Source organism: Rosa rugosa, chromosome 3 (genome assembly GCF_958449725.1).
Source record: "Rosa rugosa chromosome 3, drRosRugo1.1, whole genome shotgun sequence".
In the NCBI taxonomy this organism is placed as follows: Eukaryota; Viridiplantae; Streptophyta; class Magnoliopsida; order Rosales; family Rosaceae; genus Rosa; species Rosa rugosa.
This window is the reverse complement of record NC_084822.1, coordinates 7,936,807-7,945,994: the sequence shown is the minus strand read 5'-3', so window position 1 is coordinate 7,945,994 and position 9,188 is coordinate 7,936,807. Positions and strand designations below refer to the sequence as shown.

Below are 9,188 nucleotides of genomic sequence, written 5' to 3'. Positions count from 1 at the left end.
ATCATATTTGAGTGATGGAATTATTAATGTGAATTATGTTAAATCATGTGATAATCTTGCAGATCCTTTAACTAAGGGCTTGACAAGAGAAAAAGTCTGGAGTACATCGAGGGGGATGGGATTGAAGCCCATATCGTCATGAGCCATATATGAGGACACCCAACCCGGTGATTAGAGATCCTAAAAACTGGGTTCAATGGGAAAAACGAATCATAAGGTGGCCGTAAGAAAAATGCACTATATTTTCTTACTCATCCCTATGATGTAAGTGCATTAATCTTGTAACGTATATGAAGGTTGAGTTTACTTAAAAATCTTAATAAAATCTGTAGTTCATATGAGTGGGATGTCATAGTTACAAGAGCATCCTTGACGGATTTTACTTATATGAATGTGAGAGTGGGGTCGCTCTCTATGAGAATTGGGCTTATTCTTGAAATACACTCATGAAAACCGGGATAAGTACAAGGCCGTAACGTGCTGGCTAATAAAGCTCATATTAACACCTGAATTATTATGTGTGAGCAGTAATTCTTATTTTCCCTTAAGCAGTTGTAGTTCAAGTCTGAGACCACTATCAACTTTGGAGTAGGGAATGCTGTTTCACTAATGTGATGACCCGAGAGAGGGGTCCCACAGCGCCACGACCCCGAGCCAATGAGAAACCGACATGTCACGAATGACATCCCGATAACTCATCAACCCAAAATCGCAAGGCCTTTTGGGTTCAGACTGTTGGTTTACAAAACACTTTCTTGGACAAATCATTCTACCAACCGAACAACATATTTTTAAAGGCGGAATTTAAAGTGGGCTAAAGGATTTGGGCTTACAATAGGAGCCCAATTTGGGAAATAACAAATCACTAAGTAAATACAAGTATGAGAGACGCGGCCCAGGGTTACGGGTCTCCCAAAATTTTGTAAATAAGCAAGTAGAAAACAAATAAATAAATAAAAAGTAAATAAATAAGGTACTTCAAAATCCGATAAGGGACCAAAACCCTCTTTTAACAACGTCAAAGAGAAATGCGCCAAGCCGAGCCATGTGCCTCCTCTGTACACTCCTCGACCACATGCTCGAAACCTGCACACTGTTGTAGTGGTGAGCTTTCGTCCTCGCATGCCCAGTAGGGGCCGACCCAACCATGCTAGGTTTGAAAAATAATATACTTGAAAATATTTACTACATAATATCGTGCACGTTTATCGAAAAATGCTTTAAGAAAAGAGGCAACCACAAACATTTGTTTTCTTTTATAAAACATATGCAGTATGCCTCACACAACTTGGAGCTCCAAGATACTTACCTGCCGGCTAAAATAAAACAAATCGGTGACCGACCCGGTTCGTCATCCTTCGAGAACCAGCCAACTACTCTGCAGTCCTTGTGACTACAAGTAGCAAAAGTGTCCATTTCCTGGCTCTGAGTCTCCTATGACTGGTTCACTGTCGGTACTCACCCTTCCTCGACAAACATAGGAGCACAGCCCCCTCCGGAGGTTCACGGTTATCGACACTGTGGGATCCCTAGGAATCTACGCGTCTAGGTCTCATTCACTTTCAGGTCACAAGTACAAACATACAAAGAGTATAGTATCTCAACATGCAAGTCTAGCCTCAATTTTCGCAATCACCAATTATCAGTTATGAAAACATAGGTATCACGAGGCATCGACTAATGAACAACCAAAAAGGTACTTGCAGACAACATAATATTATACTAGAGCATTCCACGTATATCGAAAAGCCTCTAACAAGGAAGGGACAACTCACCCTACCTGGATATGGTGTGCTCGTCCGAACTTAGCTTCGTTTCTGACTTTCGATACTTCTTCCAATTTCATGTGCACACGCTCGAGTCCTTTAACAAAAATTATACCGATAAGTAATTGATTCATAACTCGCTTTAAAATTCACCAAATAACCCATGATCGATAATTATTAGAAACCATTCCCGAACAATTCACTTAGAATGGTAGGCTCATTCGGGATATGGTGACCATATTTCTTTTGATAATTTAGTTCAGGTTAAATAGCTGAGGCCATTGTCTAGTATTCCTTTCTTAAGCAACAAATACCCTTACCATTCCCAAATAGTCCAAATGGAATGGCATTTGAACCATTTGAGATATGGTGATTATGATTAGCACCTTGACCTTCATTTCTTTACCCTTTTTACTTTAAGAAAACAAATGGCCCGAACATTCTACTAAATAAATTTCTTTCAATTTTCGGGACATAGAGAAATTAACAAAGCTATGATTTGAAATTAAATTTTAGGTCAACTTGTTAGACCTTTTCTATTTTCTTGGTATATTTCCCTATTTAATCGTCAAAGTATTTACTAAACAAACTTCTTATTAAGTGCGGTCCAATAATCATTAGCCAATATAACTTCATTTCGGAAACCAATTCCTTATGGATTTGAGCAATTTACACTTTCGTTAACAATAACCAACTCACTCCTTTTCTTACATCCGTGGTATCCGAAATGATAGTTATAGACATTCTTATTTTACGTTTCAACGTTGATAACGAATTTTTGCTAATTCATAAGACCAATTTCCTCTATATTAAACTTATTTTATCCTTTTCCACTATCATGCAAAGTTTCCCACACCATTCAAACAACACCTACCACTTTCATTTCGAAAGTTCTACAAAAATACAACTTCACCAAGTACATGCAAGATACAGCAAGATAGTTTCAAGTGCCCAGACCCTTACCATTCTTCTTTCCCAATTCGGAGATCAATTCGTCGATGCAGGAATTCACCACCACAATCGTTTTAACACCTAAGACACCAAAGGATTAACAACCAACCATTGACCAATCTTGTAATCAAAACAGAGTCTGCTTTTAAAGCTTACCATTTATGATTCAAATCGAAACTGACCCAACAATTCATTCTTCTCCAAAATCTTCAAAAACGCAGATTCCTCAAACCTCAAGTCTCCATCATTTCTGGTTTCAACCAAAGCTACCCCAGTAGCTCATCTTCTCCGAAACTCCAATTCGCAGAAATCCAAGAACCTCATTTCGAAATTAAGTGACAGTGGGTTAGGGTTTCTCAATCCAATTCAAAGCAGAGGCCTCAACCAAGAAAACAGGTGACGAAATAGAGCTTACCAGATGAGAGAGGTAAGCCGGTGGCTCTCACGGCGGTGCTGGGTGGCTCTGGTCGAAATCGGAGGTCCAGGTTAAGGGCTATTCTAGACCTTGGTTGAAGTGCTGACTCCATCCATGGTGGTCGTGTAGCTCGATTTAACCCAGAAAAGAGGAATCGATCTCAGTAGAAGCTAAGACTCCGGCGAAGATATGTACGACGTTCTCCGGCGTCGGCGTGCTACGGGGATTCAAGGTCTGGGTGTTCGGTGAGTTCTGAGTCGAGGGTGATGGCGACACGGCGGAGCAGTTACCGGAAATTGGAAGAAAGCTGGAGAACAGTGCTGCCGCGGTTTTGAGGTGAGCATGGAAGCTGGAATCAATGCATGGTGGGGATTTTGGTTGGGCTTTGATCAGATTTGGATGTGGGTTTGAAGGGTGGAGGCGGTGTTGCAAGGTGGTGGTCGGAGATGGTGGCTTCCGGCGCTTGCAGAGGGAAGACGGGAAAGAGAGAGGAGAGGACGCGGCCGAGAGAGGAGAGAGGTTCTAGGGTTTTCACACTCAAGGTTTTCTATTTATACCCATCTGTGTGAAATGCCCATTTTAACCATGCTACGAATTACGAAACTCCTCTAGCTAATTTCTTTCGGGTTTTGGGCTCGGGACTTTTCTTTTATTCGTTTTTCGTCTGAAACTTTCTAAGTCACTTCTCGACTTCATCTTAGGCCCAAAACTCGATCTCGTAAAAACCCAAAATCCAAAACTTTGTCACAACTCAATGTATCGTCTTCGAAACTTCAACAAACGGTCGTCTCACTAAACTTTTATAACCTTCTAGGCCCAAATGAAAGAATCTCAAGCCAAACTTAAATCGTAAGGCCCAATAGGTGGTCTCGACACCAAAACAATCTCAGAATTCGATTCCTTCACTTAAATCACCTTGCGAAAAATCTTATTGGCGAAAAATTACCTTCGAAAATTTAACTAAAATTTTCGGGGGCTCACAACTAAGTGAAGGTTCAATGCAGAGCACACCTTCATGACGCATAGTGGTTCATCTTTGGCCGGTAACTTTGGTTTATATTTATTTTTAAAATATTAAAATGAGTGGGGGAATGTTGTTACATTTTAATATTTTATTTATTATTGAAGTTAAATTTGGGTGAATTTATTTTGTGTTTAATTTCTGAATTTATTTGTGTGTTTAAATTCAGAATTTATTTTGAATTTTATTTTGTAACTTATGGTGTTTTATTTTGATTTATTTTAGGTTTTAATTCTTGTAACCTATGGCTTTTGGTTCTACCCTATTAATTGTAGGGAGTGTCCTAAGAGCCTATAAATAGCACCATTTGTTGCATGCTCAAATATATCATTGCTTTTACATAATACTATTACGAGATACTACCATTCACCCATCAACTTTCTTTCCAAAATCCCCCAAAGTGTCTTGTGTGTTCTTTGGCCAAAGAAAAGTGTTATTTTAGTGGAGCTTTGGGTTCCTCCAATTTGTGCAGATTGGTGTGAGCCACACAACTTATTGTTTGGCTGTTGTATCCTGGAGGGAACAAGTCAAGAGATTTTTGGTGCACCGGCATTGTTCCGCAGAGGGCTTGAATCTCCTTAAAGAGAGCGAGATACCCGCGCCTCAGCCTTTTTGTCAACGAGTTTCTCAAGAGAAATTATAATTATTATTGTTATTATTGTAATTTCACCAACAGTAGGCAAACCGGAGGATACACACAAATGGAGATTCACTGGAATATATGGTGTTGCCGCAAGAGATGGAAGACACAGAACTTGATCTCTCATCAAAGCCCTAGCATCTGAACCCTGCACCTTGCTGTGGCTAATGGCAAGTGATTTTAATGAGATTATGTCGAACAAGGATAAGTCTGGAGGACACAGAAGAGCTACAGCGCCAATGGCAACATTCCGACGAACCATGACGAACTGTGACCTTATTGACATGGGTTTTGTAGGAAGCCGCTTCACTTGGAGCAACAAATTCACCAAAGAACGTCTTGATCGTGGTTTTAGCCTTATTTCCTCACAGTTGTGTTATCACTCTGAACCCTAGTGAATCTAATCACTGCCCACTTTTGATTGTTGTGAGCTCAGAAAAAGTGCATTACAAGAAAGTTCCCAAACAGTTTCGTTTTGAGGAATGTTGGCATGAAAACCCTAACTGTGGGGAACTTAATAAGTAGACCTGGTCTACATGCTCTACTGGTAAGTGGTAATGCACATCAACAAGTGGCTTTCAAAATTCAGGATACTGGACACAAGCTAGTGCAATGGCACACAACTGAGTTTGATAATCAGAAAGCAGAACTGCGTGTCATCCAAGAGAAACTAAATGATCTTATGAAGAAGCCTTATTCCCCAGAACAGTATGAAGAGCAGAGATTGTTGCATGTACAACATAGTCAACTTCTAACCCAACAGGAAAAATACTGGTGACAAAGATCCCGAGTATTTGGCTGAAGGATGGTGACAGAAACTCTGCCTTCTTTCACATAAGGGCTAGCAATCAAAAAGCAAAAATCTAATCCGCGATCTAAATGATGAGCATGGCCAATGGCAAAGTGAACCGGATGAAATTCAAAGACTTCTGCTAGCTTTCTTCAAGAATGTTTTCTCAACTGAAAGTACCAACTCGGAGGCTATGGCAGCTATACTGAATGCAACACCAAGAAAGGTGACTTCTGAAATAAATGAAAATCTCGTGCAGCCTTATTCTGATGAGGAAATCAAAACTGCACTTTTCCAGATGCATCTGTCCAAGAGTCTTGGACCTGATGGTATGTCCCCTTTCTTTTTTCAAAAATATTAGCACATTGTAGGACTTGATGTATGTCTAGCTGTTAGAGGCTTCTTAGAAAAAGGGGAGATGAGAAGCAACACCAACTTCACTTACTTATGTTTGATACCAAAAGTTAAGAACCCTAAACAAGTTGCTCAGTTCCGTCCAATTGCACTTAACAATGTTATTGCAGAATTTGTTCTAAAGTGGTTGCAAATCGACTCAAGTTTCGGTTGCCTCACATTATATCTCCTCTGCAAAGTGCCTATGTACCGGGTAAATAATCTTCGATAATACCTTGGTGGCCAATGAAGCTGCACATTTTATGCATAGACTTAGACAGCAAGAAATTGTTTTTTTTTCTCTTTGAAATTAGACATCAACAAGGCATATAATTAGTTAGAGTGGCAGTACCTTCAAGCTATTCTTACCAAATTGGGTTTTCACCCAAATTGGATAACCATGGTCACGAACAAATGAACAATGTTACCTATATCAGCTACTCAATTTTGGTGTAGGGTGAACCAACCCCTCACATAATGCCTACTTGGAGGATTAGACAAGGTGATCCATTGTCACCTTATTTATTCATTCTCTGTGCAGAAGGACTCTCTGCTCTCATCACACATGCAGTGTAATCTAATGTCATTCAAGGACTCAAAATGTGCTCTCAAGCTCCTACACTCCACCATTTATTTTTTACAGATGACTCTCTTCTATTTGGAGCTGCTCCTGCTACAGAGTGTATTGCTGTTAAACAGATTTTGGATATCTATGAGAAAGCCTCTGGTCAAAGAGTTAACTTTCAAAAAAAGTAGTGTTGTCTTCAGCAGGAATGTACACTTGGATCTTCAAAACAACTTGGCCTCCATTCTAGCAGTGGAACGTAAAGATGAACATGATAAATATCTTGGTTTACCTTTAAGGGTTGGTAAATCCAAGACAGCTAAATTTGCATACATCAAAGAAAGTTGTCAAAGAAGTTGATCAGTTGGAAGTCTGAGATTCTTAGTTGTGTTGGCAAGGAAATTCTGATCAAGGCAGTTGCTCAAACTATGACCCTCTATGCAATGAACTGCTACCTATTGCCAAAACGCCTTTGTGATGACATTCATCAACTTTGTGCCTCATTCTTCTGGGGTGACACAGAAGAGAAAAAAAAAATTCATTGGAGAAGTTGGGAAAAACTTTGTTTAACCAAGCATGAGGGAGGTATGGGTTTCAAAAACATTCATGCTTACAATATTGCTATGCTTGCTAAACAAGGATGGAGAATCATCTCCAATCCTCAGTCTCTTATTGCTATATTATACAAAGCTTTGTACTTCCCACATTGTTCTTTCTAGGAGGCTGAAATAGGTGACTCTCCCTCATTCTACAAGGCGAATCGATACTTCAGGCTGGAGTATAGTGAAAAATTGGAGATAGTGAACAGTTTAATATATGGCATGACAGGTGGATTCTTGTACAAGCTTCTTATCAAGTCACTAGACCTCATAACACTACTTTCAACAAAGTTGCAGATCTTATTGATGCAACAAATAGGCAATGGAAAGCTACTGTAGTGTCCAGTCTATTTCCCAATGAGGTGGCCTCAAGAATCCTATGCATTCCCCATGGTAGAAATAGTAGTCCTGACATAATTATATGGAGCCTAGAAAAGAAAGGGCATCACTCTATCAAATCAGCGTATTGGATTGCAAGACTGGAGGTTATGCAAAATGCTTTTGTGTTTACGTCCAATGGTGATCCATACAAGGAGCTATGAAGGTGTTTATGGAAGGCCACAGTGCCTAGAAAGGTTAGCTTTTGTGTATGGAGGGCCTGCAACAACCTACTCCTAACAAGGGAGAGACTACTGACCAAGGATTTTGAAGGAGATAGAAGATGCATCCTTTGTAATCATCAAATAAAAGATGTGGCTCACCTTTTTTGTGAGTGTCCAACAGCTTCTACCATCATCTCAGAAGCAACATTTCACTTGCATAACATCCTGCTATCTTCTATAAATTTCAAAGAGTGGATGCTCGAGAGAGCACTCACTTTGAGTTCTGATATATTTACACGGTTAATGATGAGAGTCTGGGCCTTGTGAAAAAATAGAAACAACCTACTATGGTCAGGCACAAAACAAACACCTCAAGATATTGTCTTAAGCTGTTTTACATGGCTTGATGAGTTTCAAAAAACACGAGGCAATACGAAGCAACCTCACAGGCAACAACAATAGAGATGGAAGCCTGCAGAAAATGGTGCTTTGAAATTGAATGTGGATGCAGCCTTCTTACCCCAATAGACTAAAGGAGGCATTGGAGGATTTTTACGAGATGCTTCTGGATAGTTTATTGCAGCTTTTGCTAGTCCAGTTGGGCATACGGCATCTCCGAAACAATGTGAATTGTTGGCTATTTGTGAAGGACTTAATTTCTTATCATCCCTTAAAGTGCAATATGTTGTTGTTGAGAGTGATAGCACTGAGGCCATAGCAGAAGCTCTCTATCCAGACCACACCCTTCTAGCTAATGGGGCTTGATAGATGACATTCAGTGTTTTTTATTTATTTTAGCTGAAGCAAATAAGGGGTCTTCCCCTAACTTGAATTTATTAAAAAAATAAAAGCAAGCTTAACTTCAGAGTTCTGATGAGATCCGGTGCATTATTGCTGGTATGATCGCACCCAAATATAATAAATGACATTTAGTGTGCAATGAAAAAGATTCCAAGTGTGCAAATTTGTTACCAATGTCGTTCAAGTAATATGGTGACCCACAGACTTGCTAGTATTGGCTTTGAAGCCAACCTATGGCTACAACAAGTTCCTCAATGCATTCTTGATGCAATCAATCATGATTGTAAGTACCTCAATTGAGGTCTTCTATTAATGAAAGGTCTTTGGCTGATTCAAAAAAGCCTTAAAAATTTTCTTTTGTAGCTGCACACTAAAAGTGTAAGTGGCTCATAATTTATCTAGCCAACAAAAAGAAAATTTGGTATTTTTTTTTCATTAACCTAAAATATTTATGACTTTATCGAATTTTTTTTTTCAAAATATTTATTATCACTATTTATGTACATTATATATTTCTCATTTACAATAAATAAATTATTAAATTATTAAATTACCAATGTCCTGATCAAGAAACCTGACCAACAGCTGGACTTGATATAAGCCAACATCCACTTGATACGAACATTTATATTCATGGATTCAAATTTGCTCACAACCACTTGGTTGGTGATACCACCACTAAATAAGAAGCTGCCATGTGTGATA

General features: G+C 39.2%; 1 long non-coding RNA gene across 1 annotated transcript; it reads right to left on the bottom strand.

Moving 5' to 3' along the window:
- Window positions 1–781: 781 nt before the first annotated feature.
- Window positions 782–3,661, bottom strand: LOC133738706 (uncharacterized). The gene is made up of 4 exons (XR_009860243.1): window positions 2,874–3,661; window positions 2,730–2,798; window positions 1,781–1,863; window positions 782–1,093 (listed from the first exon to the last, which is right to left on the bottom strand). It is a non-coding gene; the product is annotated as an uncharacterized LOC133738706 (long non-coding RNA).
- Between the last annotated feature and the right edge of the window lie 5,527 nt (window positions 3,662–9,188).